Genomic DNA, 14,374 nt, shown 5'->3' with positions numbered 1-14,374 from the left:
CACTGTGAGGACCTAACTAAATTGCTCACACCTGCATGGTAGAAGGCTACCATGACCTACATCTCACCCTACCCTTATTATACCTTCATTGTAATATCATATATATACCCTGAAGTTCATTAATATCATTATAACAGACTGAATTCTGGGAAGGGAAATGCGCAGTCTAAGAGGATGAAGTGATGGCCTCTTATCAATCACAGGTGTCAATCAAGTGGTCCTGCACCAGGAGGAGAACATCCCATCCCAGAGAAAAAGAATAAAACGTCCAGACTCCCGCTGACAAAAGGCCATTGAGCTGCTTTACTTTGAGCTCTGGCCTGCTCCCAATTCTTTGGAGCATACTATCTCTTCTATTAAACTTCTCTTTCACAACTTTACCTCTGTGTCTCGTTCAAGTCTTTGCTCCAGACGCCAAGAACCTGGACACCGCACCGAGGAGGACCCAAACCCCAGAAATGAAGCAGCTAAGATTCTCATTTTTCCTCCCCAAGGCCCGGGTTCAACCCCCGGTGTGGGAACCTAGGCTGGACTCTGTGGGGTTTGACCCCGGGTGTGACAGCCAAGCCTGGGCATCCTGCCAAGAAGGGCCCCCACCCTCCGGTAACAACTTGGGTTCACACTCTGGGTTCTGCAAAAGAATAAAATAGAAGCTAGACAGTAAATGGAGACAAACGTGCTCACCAGGATCAAGATGGTGTGTATGGCTCTGGCTCGTGGGAGGCTCTAGGGGAGACTCTGCTTCTGTGAATGTGTTGGACTCACTGATGGTTCCTGTGCAGGAAAAGGACCATGAAGCTATAGTCCATACCATGTTGCAAAAACACATAACATCAGTGAAGTAGTAAATGACTGCAACTAAGGAGAAAACCAATGTCTCAGGAATGGGTGAGGAACAGTATCTATAAAAGTATTCCATACTCATGTTTTGCTATTCTTTGGGCCAGAGATGGCAAACATATTTAACAAGAGATGCACAATTCAGCAGCTGACACAGCAGAAGCCAATGTACATTGTGGATCTAATTCTGAGCTCCATCCACCTACAAATACTGGGGTTCACCTTACTGGCCTGGAAGCCACTGAGGAGGTAGGTGGTGCTGAGGAAAACCCCATGGGCCACACTGTGTAAACAGAAGACATATTTACATCCAGCCTCATCCAGGAAAGATGGCAATCCAAGAGCTGCCATTGTCTGGGGAATCCCTGTAGAGAAAAGAACCAAGTTGTTAACTACCAGTTGGTTGAGAATTAAGTCTTTGTGTTTCAAGACCTGTGCACTGAGCAAAGTTACATTGTAAAGATAAAGGAATGAAAAATTTCCAAAAAAAGACTTCCGGAAAAATGGCGGCGTGAGGTGAGCCTCTGTAAAGCTCCCCTGGAATTTACAAAGAATCGAACAACAAAAACTCCACAAAGGACTCCCTGCACAGCAGACAGGCAAGAGGAAGAGGCCCACTACTGACTGAAATCACCTACAGGTGGGAGATTCACGCGAGTGGGGGGAGGAGGAAAGGGAGAAGTGCGCGGAGACGGAGCCGCGAGGACGCAGGACTCAGACCTAGCTCAGTGCGCCGAGCTCGCTGCTTTCCGGAACTACCGCAGCTGCGGGAGATCGGACTGCTAGGGCTCCGCCAGGGCTCCACAGGGCTGAGGGGACACCATATAACACGGCTGAACCCAACGCTCACAGCAGAGACCTCGGAGTAAAGACTGAGGGAAAAAGGCTGAAAACGGTGGTTTAAGCCCGCACTGCCAAGCAGACAACAGAGCCTTAGGCACTGAGACTAGCCGCCCCCTCCCTCCCCTCCCAGAGCTCGCCCCGCCCCCACCTGCCCGGTGCTAGAAGCGAAACAGTAGCAGTGTCAGATCAAAACAACAGAAAATTTGCTATATTTGAGAACTGTGGCCCACAAACACAAATTCACAGCCCAACTAGTTCCGGCAAAGGGGAGAGAGCTGTGGAAGCAGGACCGGCTGTGGTGGTGGTCGCCGCCATTGCTCTGGGCCACCTCTCACAGCTCACCCCACCCCTGGCCCCACCTATCTGGGTGGATCCCTGCAGGAGTAAACAGAACTGCTGAAACGCACGGGCTCTGAATCAGGAGCTGGAAGAGCTTTGGAACATCAAAAGCTCTCCGCATACCCACCGGGACACTGCGCCCTGTGACCTAGACAAACTATTAACAGAGGAGAAGCCCGTCTCCCAGGGAATCCCCCCAGTGTGTGAGAAGCTGGAATAGTGCAGAGAAAACATAGCACTACCTTGTGAGAGAGGGGAAAAAAAAGCCTGCAGTCGGAGAAAAAGTAAAACATTCTACCAACAAGTACTGGAAAACAAAAGAAAGACTTCTTCCTATCAACTTGTTGCAGAACTCACTCCTGTAGATGTCTAGGAAGAGAAATAGTAAACCAGTAATCGCCATGTATAACCAAGGCAACAAGATAGCTCAGAAAGAAAGTGAAAAATCTCCAGAAAAGGCACTTAAAGATACAGAAATATGTGACTTAAACGACAGAGAATTCAAGACTGCAGTTCTGAAAAAACTCAACGAGATACAAGAAAACACAGATAGGCAGTTAAATGAACTCAGAAACTCAATTAAAGAACAGCATGAGCATTTTACGAAAGAGATTGAAGTTTTAAAAAAGAACCAAAGAGAATTTCTGGAGATTAAGAACTCAATAGAAGAAATTAAGAATGAAATAACCAGCTTAGGTAGTAGAGTTGACCAGATGGAGGAAAGAATCAGTGACATCAAAGATAGAAACCTGGAAATGACACAGATAGAAGAAGAAAGAGACTTGAGACTTAAAAGAAATGAAAGAACTCTACAAGAACTTTCTGACTCCATCAGAAACAGCAATATAAGAATAATGGGCATACCAGAAGGAGAAGAAAGAGAGAAGGGAACAGAGAATATATTCAAACAAATTGTCGATGAGAACTTCCCAAACTTGTGGACAGAACTGGATCCTCGAATCCAAAAAGCAAATAGAACACCTAATTACCTCAATCCCAACAGGCTTTCTCCAAGGCACATTGTATTGAAGCTGTCTAAAATCAACGACAAAGAAAAAATCTTTAAGGCAGTCAGGGAAAAGAAGACGGTAACCTACAAAGGAAAACCCATTAGATTATCATCAGATTTTTCAGCAGAAACTCTACAAGCCAGGAGGGAGTGGAACCAAATATTCAAACTATTGAAAGAGAGAAATCATGAGCCAAGAATAATATATCCAGCAAAGATATCCTTTAGATATGAAGGAGGAATAAAGACCTTTCCAGACATACAGAAGCTGAGGGAATTTTCTAATACACGACCTGCACTACAAGAAATACTAAAGGAGGCTATTCGACCACCATCAACAGGGACAATTTGTGGCAACCAAAACTCAAAAAGGGGGAGAGTAAAGGCCTGAACCGGAATATGGGAATGGAGAAAGTAAACGTGCTGAAGATAATGGAATACTCTAAATATCAAACTTACTTTTACATAAACTTAAGGGTAACCACTCAAAAAAAATCCAGAACTGAAATATGTACTATAATAAAAGAAGAAACAGAGGGAAACATCATAGAATACCACCACACAGAAATAATAGACAACAACCAAAATGCAAAGAAACAATGGAGACACAGCCTTACCAGAAAACTAAAGATAGAATGACAGGAAATCCTCACATATCAATAATCACCCTAAATGTAAATGGACTGAACTCACCAATAAAAAGGCACAGAGTAGCAGATTGGATCAAAAAACTAAACCCAACCATATGCTGTCTCCAAGAGACACATCTCAGCTACAAGGACAAGCATAGACTCAAAGTGAAAGGGTGGAAATTGACACTCCAAGCAAATGGTACCCAGAGAAAATCAGGTGTAGCCATAATGATATCAGATGAAACAGACTTCAAGGTGAAAAAGATAACAAGAGACAAAGATGGATATTTCATAATGGTGAAGGGGACTGTACAACAAGAAGACATAACAGTCATCAATATTTATGCCCCCAATCAGGGAGCACCGAAATACACCAAGCAACTACTAACAGAACTAAGGGGAGAAATTGACCAAAACACAATTATACTAGGGGACTTAAATACATCATTGACAGCTATGGATAGATCATCCAAACAGAAAATAAATAACGAAATAGTAGCCCTAAATGACACATTAGATGAAATGGACATAATTGACATTTACAGAGCACTTCATCCTAAAACATCAGACTATACATTCTTTTCTAGTGTACATGGAACATTCTCAAGGATAGACCATATATTGGGACATAAAATCAGTCTCAACAAATTTAAAAAGATTGAAATCATACCATGCATATTCTCTGATCACAAGGCTTTGAAATTGGATATCAACTGTAAAAAGAAAGCAGGAAAAACCACAAATACATGGAGACTAAACAACATACTTTTAAAGAAGGACTGGGTCAAAGAAGAAATTAGAGGAGAGATCAAAAGATACATAGAAACAAATGACAATGAAAATACATCCTACCAAAATTTTTGGGATGCAGCGAAAGCAGTTTTGAGAGGGAAATTTATCTCATTACAGGCCTAGCTCAAGAAACAAGAAAACTCCCAAATAAATAACCTCATGTTCCACCTTAAAGAACTAGAAAAAGAAGAACAAGTAAAACCCAAGGTCAGCAGAAGAAAGGAAATAACAAAAATTAGAGCAGAACTAAATGAAATAGAGAACAAAAAGACAATAGAAAAAATTAATGTGACAAAGAGCTGGTTCTTTGAGAAGATTAACAAAATTGACAAACCCTTGGCTAGACTTACTAAGATAAAAAGAGAGAAGACACTGATTAACAAAATCAGAAACGTAAAAGGGGAAGTTATCACGGACACCACAGAAATACAAAGGATCATCCAAGAATACTATGAAGGACTATATGCCACCAAATTCAACAACCTAGAAGAAATGGATAAGTTTTTAGAAACATATAGCCTTCCAAGGCTGAACCATGAAGAACTGGAAAATCTAAACAGACCGATCACCAGCAATGAAATTGAATCAGTCATCCAAAACCTTCCCAAAAGCAAAAGTCCGGGACCAGACGGCTTCACTAGTGAATTCTACCAAACCTTCAAAGAGGATCTAATACCAATTCTGCACAAACTCTTCCAAAAAATTGAAGAAGAAACAGTACTCCCCAACTAATTTTATGAGGCCAACATTACCCTGATACCAAAACCTGGTAAGGACAACACAAAAAATGAGAACTACAAACCGATATCTCTGATCAACCCAGATGCAAAAATCCTAAATAAAATTCTAGCAAACCGAATACAACAATGCATTAAAAAGATTATTCATCACGACCAAGTGGGGTTCATCCCCGGGGCACAAGGATGGTTCAACATACGCAAATCCATCAATGTGATACATCATATAAACAAAATAAAGGACAAAAATCATATGATTATATCAATTGATGCAGAAAAAGCATTTGACAAGATACAACATCCATTTATGATTAAAACACTTAATAAAAGAGGTATAGAAGGAAAATACCTTAACATAATAAAGGCCATATATGACAAGCCCTCTGCTAATCTCATAATTAATGGAGAAAAACTGAAGCCCTTTGCTCTACGTTCAGGAACACGACAGGGATGTCCCCTATCACCTCTGCTTTTCAACATCGTGTTGGAAGTCCTTGCCAGAGCAATCAGGCAAGAGAAAGAAATAAAAGGCATCCAAATTGGGAATGAAGAAGTTAAATTATCACTCTGCAGATGACGTGATGCTATATATATAGAAAACCCTAAAGACTCCACCAAAAAGCTATTAGAAACAATCAACGAATACAGTAAAGTTGCTGGCTACAAAATCAACGCACAAAAGTCCATTGCCTTCCTATATACCAACAATGAAATCTCAGAAAAAGAAATACAAAAACAATTCCTTTTGCAATTGCAGCAAAAAGAATAAAATACCTAGGAATAAACTTAACGAAGGATGTGAAAGACCTATATGCTGAAAACTATAAGACATTTTTGAAAGAAATTGAAGAAGACACAAAGAAATGGAAAGACATTCCGTGCTCATGGATTGGAAGAATCAACGTAGTTAAAATGGCCATATTACCTAAAGCAATATACAGATTCAATGCAATCCCCATCAAAATCCCAATGGCATATTTTAAAGAAATAGAACAAAAAATCATCAGATTTGTTTGAAACCACAAAAGACCCTGAATAGCCAAAGCAATTTAAGAAAAAAGAACTATAATGGAGGTATCACACTTCATGACTTTGGCTTGTACTACAGGGCCACTATAATCAAAACAGCATGGTATTGGCAGAAAAACAGACACATAGACCAATGGAACAGAATTGAGAACCCAGAAATAAAACCACATAAATATGGACAGATAATTTTTGACAAAGAAGCTAAAAACATACAATGGAGGAAAAACAGCCTCTTCGATAAATGGTGCTGGGAGAATTGGTTAGCCACGTGCAAAAGAATGAAACTGGACTGCTATTTGTCACCATGTACCAAAGTTAACTCAAAATGGATCAAAGACTTAAGCATAAGACCTGACACAATAAACTGCATAGAAGAAAACATAGGTACTAAACTTATGGACCTTGGGTTCAAAGAGCATTTTATGAATTTGACTCCAAAGGCAATTGGAGTAAAAGCTAAAATAAACGAATGGGACTATATGAAACTTAAAAGCTTCTGCACAGCAAAAGAAACCATTGACAAAATAAAGAGGCCACAAACTGAATGGGAGAAGATTTTTGCAAACAGTGCCTCCGATAAGGGGCTAGTATCCAGAATATACAAGGAACTCATGCAACTCAACAACAAAAAAACAAACAACCCAATTGAAAAATGGGCAGAGGACTTGAAGAGACATTTCTCCAAAGAGGACATACAAATGGCAAATAGACATATGAAAAAATGCTCAACATCACTAATCATCAGAGAAATGCAAATCAAAACCACAATGAGATATCACCTCACCCCAGTCAGAATGGCGATCATCAACAAGACAAATAGTAACAAATGTTGGAGAGGCTGTGGAGAAAAAGGAACCCTCATACACTGTTGGTGGGAATGCAGACTGGTGCAGCCGTTATGGAAGGCGGTGTGGAGGTTCCTCAAAAAATTACGAATAGAATTGCCATATGACCCAGCAATCCCTCTCCTGGGTATCTACCCAAAAAATCTGAAAACATTTAGAGATAAAGACACATGTGCTCCAATGTTCATTGCAGCTTTGTTTACGGTGGCCAAGACATGGAAACAACCAAAATGTCCTTCGATAGATGAATGGATAAAGAAGTTGTGGTATATATACACAATGGAATACTATTCGGCGGTAAGAAAAGATGATATAGGAACATTTGTGACAACATGGATGGATCTTGAGAGTGTAATGCTGAGCAAAATAAGTCAGACAGAAAAAGCAGAGAACCATGTGATTTCACTGATATGTGGTATATAAAACAAAAGCAACAAAAGAACAAGACAAACAAATGAGAAACAGAAACTCATAGACACAGACAATGGTTTGGTGGTTGCCAGAGGGTAAGGGGGTGGGGGATGGGAGATGAGGGTAAGGGGTATCGAATATATGGTGATGGAAGGAGAACTGACTCTGGGTGATGAACACACAATGGGATTTATAGATGATGTAATACAGAATTGTACACCTGAAAAAAAAAAAAAAAATTTCCAAGGATTCCAGCATCAATTTCAGTGAGGAAGGTAAGACCCCAATTTAAGTTAGCAAAAACCAATTCTTTCATTTAGAGGAGATGTTGTCGTTTGATTTAAGCTAAAAAATAAAATTGGGGGCCTGCCCGGTGGCTCATGCTCCTAACTCCGAAATCTGCCGGTTCGATTCCCACATGGGCCAGTGGGCTCTCAACCACAAGGTTGCCAGTTCAATTCCTCGAGTCCCGCAAGGGATGGTAGGCAGCACCCCGTGCAACTAAGATTGAACACGGCACCTTGAGCTGAGCTTCCACTGAGCTCCCGGATGGCTCAGTTGGTTGAAGTGCGTCCTCTCAACAACAAGGTTGCCCATTGCCGGCTCGACTCCCACAAGGGATGGTGGGCTGTGCCCCCTGCAACTAGAAACAGCAACTGGACCTGTAGCTGAGCTGCACCCTCCACAACTAAGACTGAAAGGACAACAACTTGAAGCTGAACGGCACCCTCCACAACTAAGATTGAAGGGACGGCAGCTTGACCTGGAAAAAAGTACTGGAAGTACACACTGTTCCCCAATAAAGTCCTGTTCCCCTTCCCCAATAAAATCTTTAAAAATTAAAAATAAAAAATAATAAGGGATAATATTTTAAAAATAAAAATAAAATTGGGTCACTCTGATTACATCCAGGAAATATCTTTTGTGAAAATAAAACAACCATTATTTCAAATGACTCTGAACGTCAAGGACTACTTCTGGACATAAGGAGCTCTGAAGTCACCACTCTGACCTCAAATAAAAAGCTAACAGACTGAAAAAAACAACAACTCTTCTTAGATCCATAAGACAGGGGAGGACACAAGGCCAATAGTTGCCCTCTGTTGACTGGGGAGAGGACAGGTGACTATAGGGAGTCATGGCTCACTGGAGCAGAGAAACTCATGAGCAGAAACTGCAGCAAGAACCAGTGATGGGGTAGGAAAACCTGAGCTTGATACAGACAACTCTAAGAGTTAGAAACTCCAGGGGAACTGAGTCAGAGCAGGGCCCCACAATATTGTGAGAATTACCACCAGGAGCTGGGTCAGATTCACACAGTAAATATTGAGGCAAAACATCCTCATGCTTCTGGCAGGAGGAGGGGAAAAGGAACCACTTTGCAATATACCGGAGCAGTCTTGGTCCGACCCAGTGGCTCAGGCGGTTGGAGTTCTGTGCTCCTAACTCCAAGGGCTGCCAGTTTGATTTCCACATGGGCCAGTGGGCTGTTGACCACAGGGTTGCTGGTTCGATTCCTTGAGTCCTGCAAGGGATGGTGGGCTCCACCCCCTGCAACTAGGGTTGAGCACGGCACCTTGAGCTGAGCTTCCGCTGAACTCCCAGATGGCTCAGTTGGTTGGAGCATGTCCTGTCAACCACAAGGTTGCCGGTTGGACTCCAGCACGGAATGGTGGCTGCGCTCCTGCAACTAGCGACGGCAACTGGACCTGTAGATGAGCTGCGCCCTCCGTGGCTGGGATTGAAAGGACAACAACTTGACTTGGAAAAAAAAAGTCCTGGAAGTACACACTGTTCCCCAGTGAAGTCCTGTTCTCCTTCCCCAATAAAATCTTTTTAAAAAGAAATCTATATATCTACATCTATATCTATATCTATATCTATATCTATATCTATATCTATATCTATATCTATATCTATATCTATATCTACACCAGACCAGTCTGTACTGCTTAACACAACCTGTCCTTGGAGAAACTGGTAACAAGAACCTAAACTGCTGGGGTTTTATCTGAGCCTCACTGACCTAGAGAAGGGAAGTACCCAACTCCAGTCAACTCTAATCATCCTTGTCTACCTAAAGGGGAGGAAAAAAAAACACTGAGCAACACTTTTGAAATCACTGTCCAGAGGCACTGGCTCACTAAAAGATTGAGATCTAATCACAAAACTACAGAATACTTACTCTCCCCCACTACTCACCACATCACCAAAGGCCTATTTATAGTAGTGCTTTTTACCCAGCACATCATGTATGACTACCAATAAAAAAATTACAAGGCATACCTAAAGGCAAAGCACATTTGAAGAGGTAAGCAAGCATCAAATTCAGACATGGCAGAGATGTTGGAATCATCAAACCAGGAATGTAAAACAACTTTGATTAAGATTCTGGGTGGCTGGTTCGCTCAGTGGTTAGAGTGCAGTTCTCATAACACCAAGGGCATAGGTTCAATTCTTACTTGGGCCAGTGAGCTATGCCCTCCACAACTAGATTGAAAACAATGACTTGACCTGGAGCTGAGCTGCTCTCTCCACAACCAGACTGAAAACAATGACTTGACATGGAACTAATGGGTACTGGAAAAACACATTGTTCTCCAATATTCCCTCCCCCCCAAAAAAAAGTATTCTAAGGGCTCTGATAGGTAAAGTATACAGCATGTAGGCCAGCCGCGTGGCTCAGGCGGTTGGAGCTCCTTGCTCCTAATGCCGTAGGCTGCCAGTTTGATTCCCACATGGGCCAGTGGGCTCTCAACCACAAGGTTGCCAGTTCAACTCAAGTCCCACAAGGGATGGTGGGCTGTGCCCCCTGCAAATAAGATTGAACACAGCACCTGAGCTGAGCTGTCGTTGAGCTCCCGGATGGCTCAGTTGGTTGGAACGAGTCCTCTCAACCACAAGATTGCCAGTTTGATCCCCATAAGGGATGGTGGGCTGCACTCCCTGCAACTAACAACGGCAACCAGACCTGGAGCTGAGCTGTGCCCTCCTACAATTGAAAGAACAATAGCTTGACTTGGAAAAAGTCCTGGAAGTACACACTGTTCCCCAATAAAATCCTGTTCCCCTTCCCCAATAAAAAAAAATTAAAAAAAGAGAAGTACACAGCATGCAAAATAGTTGTATGCAGAGAGATGGAAATACTATGACAGCACAAAAAAATAAATGCTAAAGATAAAAAACACTGTAACAGAAATAAATAATGCCTTTGATGGCCTTTTTACTGTACTGGACACAGCTGAGGAAAGAATCTCTGAGCTTGAAGACATATCAATAGATACTTCAAAACTGAAATGCAAGAATAAAGGCTGAAAAAAAGAAACAGAACAGAATATCCAAAAACAGTGGGGCAGCTACTATTATACATACACATAATAGGAATACCAGAAAGAGAAGAGACAAAGGAACAGAAGAAATATTTGAATCAATAATGACTAAGAATTTCCCCCAAAGTTAATGTCAGACACCAAACCACAGATCCAGGAAGTCCAGAGAATATCAAGCAAGATAGATGCCAAAAAACTACATATAGACATATCATTTTCAAATTACAGAAAATCAAAGATAAAGAAAAATCCTAATGGAAGCCATGGGTGGGAGGAAAACACCTTATCTATACCAGAACAAAGATAAGAATTATATCCAAGTTCTCTTCAGAAACCATGTAATCAAGAAGATAGAAAAGTGAAATGTTTAATGTGTTGAGAGAAAACACCCCACCAACCTAGAATTCTGTACCCTGTGAAATTTTACTTCAGAAGTGAAGGAGAAACAAGACTTTCTCAGACTAAGAAAAATTGAGGGAATTTGCTGCCAATAGAGACTGTCTTGTAAGAAATGTGAAAAGATGTTCTTCAGAGTGAAGGAAAATAATATAGGTCATAAAGAAAAGTAGAACATCAAAGAAGGAATAGGAAAGTAAAATAAAATTTTTTCTTATTGAATTGATCTAACAGATAATAACAACTTAAAGGTAATAACAATGTATTCAATTACGTATGCTGATATATAAATATATATACATATATATGCTTATTTATGCTTATATGTAAATGAAATGAATGACAGCAATGATACAAGGGATGGGTGGAAGGCTTGTTATTGTAAGATACTACATGTGAAATGGTGTAATGTGATTTGAAAGTGGATTTGGATTAGTTGTGAGTGTTTATCGCAAATTCTAATGACTAAAAATGTTGAAAAAGTATAACTGATATGCCAAGACAAGAGAAAATGGAATCATGTAAAATGCTCATTAAAACCAAAAAAAGGCAGGAAAGGAGTACAAGACAAAAATAGGGACAAAGAACAAGGACAACAAATGAACATTAAGAACAGGTCTTTCATAACTACAGATCTGTTTCTTGCAGCATTATTTGTAACAACAAAGACTGGAACCCACCCGACTTTAGTCACCGAGGAACTGAATTAATACCAGTGCACCCCCAGAGTGGAACTCTGGGCAGCCGTGGATGCAATGAGAAAGTTCTCTTGACTGTTGCCCTGACAGGCCATACTATTTTGTGGGGGAAAAAAAGAAATAAAGAAAAAGGAAGTCTCAGAACATCATGTGCAGTTAGCTTTATTTTACTAACAGCCATAGAGAAATACATAGTGATATGCATTTGTGTGTATATCTATATTTTTATATTAAAAATGGAAAAATAAACTTTAAAAGCTCTAAAAACAGATACGTGCAAAGTAGAGACCAAATCGTGCAGGGGAGACAGGATGAAGCCAAACTGCTCTGGTTTGGTTTAGAAGTATATATGCATTTTTCTCAAATATATATAAAATGCCAAAAAGATTTTAAAATATATTTCATAAACCTAACGGAAAAACCTTAAAAAAAAAACAAAACCCAAATCTAACTTTGTGCCAAATTAAGGTTTAACTAAGCAAAGAATTATTTCCAGTAAAATTTAAGCAAAATTATTTTATTATCTGCTCTGTATTAATAAATAATTGAATAAAATAAAAACTAAAATGTTTATAATGGGTAATTTATTTCCAAATTATATATGTATATATAGTTTTTAAGTACCATCTTTAGTAAAAACAAGAGAGGGTTCCTGAAGAAATAGCTGAATCTCCATCTAGAACAGCAGTTATAGGGAATGAGCTCAGAACCTTTGTAGCACAAGACAGCAAAGAAGCCACCAGAGACCATTGGATTCATGTGCACAGAACAGAAAGGTTGTCACGAAGGAGTCCCACTGGTAAAGGGTGGGATATTTATAGCACCAACTAATATTTGTAATGATTGAAACAATTAACATATACAAACCCTATATGTTTAATACTGCTAAAAACAAAAGCAACACAAAACAAAACGAAAACATCCTCACACTTGGGGAGTGATAAAGAACCAAATCACCATAGCAAGAAAGTAGAAATAAAGGGGAAAAAATCAAGATCTTTCTTTTCTATCAGAACTATACCTCAGGAAACTTTCTCTTCTCTGTAGATATTTTCCACCTAATAAAGACAACGGCAGAAATGACTTGGATCATCCTCACATTGAGCATACAGTCAGTAAACATCAATGGTTGCCAAACGCTTTAGGTACGAGGTCAATGGTGAATATCATAATGGACAATACAGGCATCTACTGATTACATTGATCATAATGTCACAAAAATAGAGATAAGGAGATACAATATTTTCGTGCGATGCAAAAACAAGCAGGCATGAACACCTATGAATGAGTGGGCCCAAATGTCAAATTCAGTAGAATAACTATCTGTTTAAGGAATTGTGAGTCACAAAAGTCATGTTTAAAAATACCTCGAGGAGCCAGTAAGTTAACCCAGAATAAGGTAAATTCTACATGATAGTGATCACTTTCATAAAACAAAGTAATTTAAGATAAAAGAGGGAGGTTATCTACAGAATATTTAAAAATCACAAACATGATACAATGGTTAGATAATTGTTTGGGAGGATTCAAGCAAAACATTCTGAATATTTAATAAACACTCCGGTGAACTTGAACTTGGTACTTGATGATACTGAAGAATGCATATGTTTATGGATGATAAAATACTGTTAATAAGAAAAAGAAAAGTATCTTTGTCTTTTATGTATTACTATTTTTCATTGAAAATTTTTTATTAGTTTCAGGTGTACAAAGCAATGTAATAGTTAGATATTTAAACCCCTCATAAAGTGATAATACAACCCCCAAGCTACTACCCCTCTGACATCTTATATAGCTGTTACAGTACCAGCGACTATCTTCCCTATGTTGTACTCCATATTCTGTGACTATATATACCTATATATTTAGTTTTCATTGACAGCCAATACTATTCTACTTCAGGTCTTCAGGTGTATAGGACATTGGTCACGCATCTACACAGTCTATGATGTGATCCCCCTGACAAGTCCAGTGCTCATCTGGCACCTTACATGATCTTTACAACATTGTTGATTATATTCCCCATACTGTATTAACTATCAATTTATATTTCTTAATGCCTTCACCTTTTTCACTCTGACCCCAATCCCATTCCCATCTGTTGCGACCTGCACAACACAAGGCGTGGGAAGACGAGGGAGGTGGCGAGGGTTAAACTATAATAAAGAGACAGAGACTCAAATACAGTTAAATCACAGAGGACCAAGGGACTCGCAGCCTCAAGAGACTGGAGCATTGAATAGGGTTGACTGGGGTATTTATTGATTACAAGCAAAGGAATCACATGATTTTAGGCACTGCCTGTGAAACTCTTGCAAAATTTAAAAAATACTTTTTGAGCCCAATTTTAGGTCCCACAGCAACCGAAGCATATAGTCCCATGATATCTAAGGTGTGGTATGCACCTCCCAGGGTGGGGGGAGAAAGTCTCTCGTGATGAGCCATTCCATGAGCTGAGCAGTAAGAGCGAGATC

At 40.0% G+C, this 14,374-nt stretch overlaps 1 pseudogene; it reads right to left on the bottom strand.

Annotated features, from left to right (window-relative positions):
* Positions 1–689: 689 nt before the first annotated feature.
* Positions 690–14,374, bottom strand: part of LOC148757470 (vomeronasal type-1 receptor 4-like) — a 29,919-nt pseudogene continuing 16,234 nt past the window's right edge.

Source organism: Rhinolophus sinicus, chromosome 8 (genome assembly GCF_057876585.1).
Source record: "Rhinolophus sinicus isolate RSI-liver-muscle chromosome 8, RSI-T2T, whole genome shotgun sequence".
NCBI lineage: Eukaryota > Metazoa > Chordata > Mammalia > Chiroptera > Rhinolophidae > Rhinolophus > Rhinolophus sinicus.
Note: the sequence above shows the minus strand (reverse complement) of the source record. Positions and strands in the feature narration are given on the sequence as shown.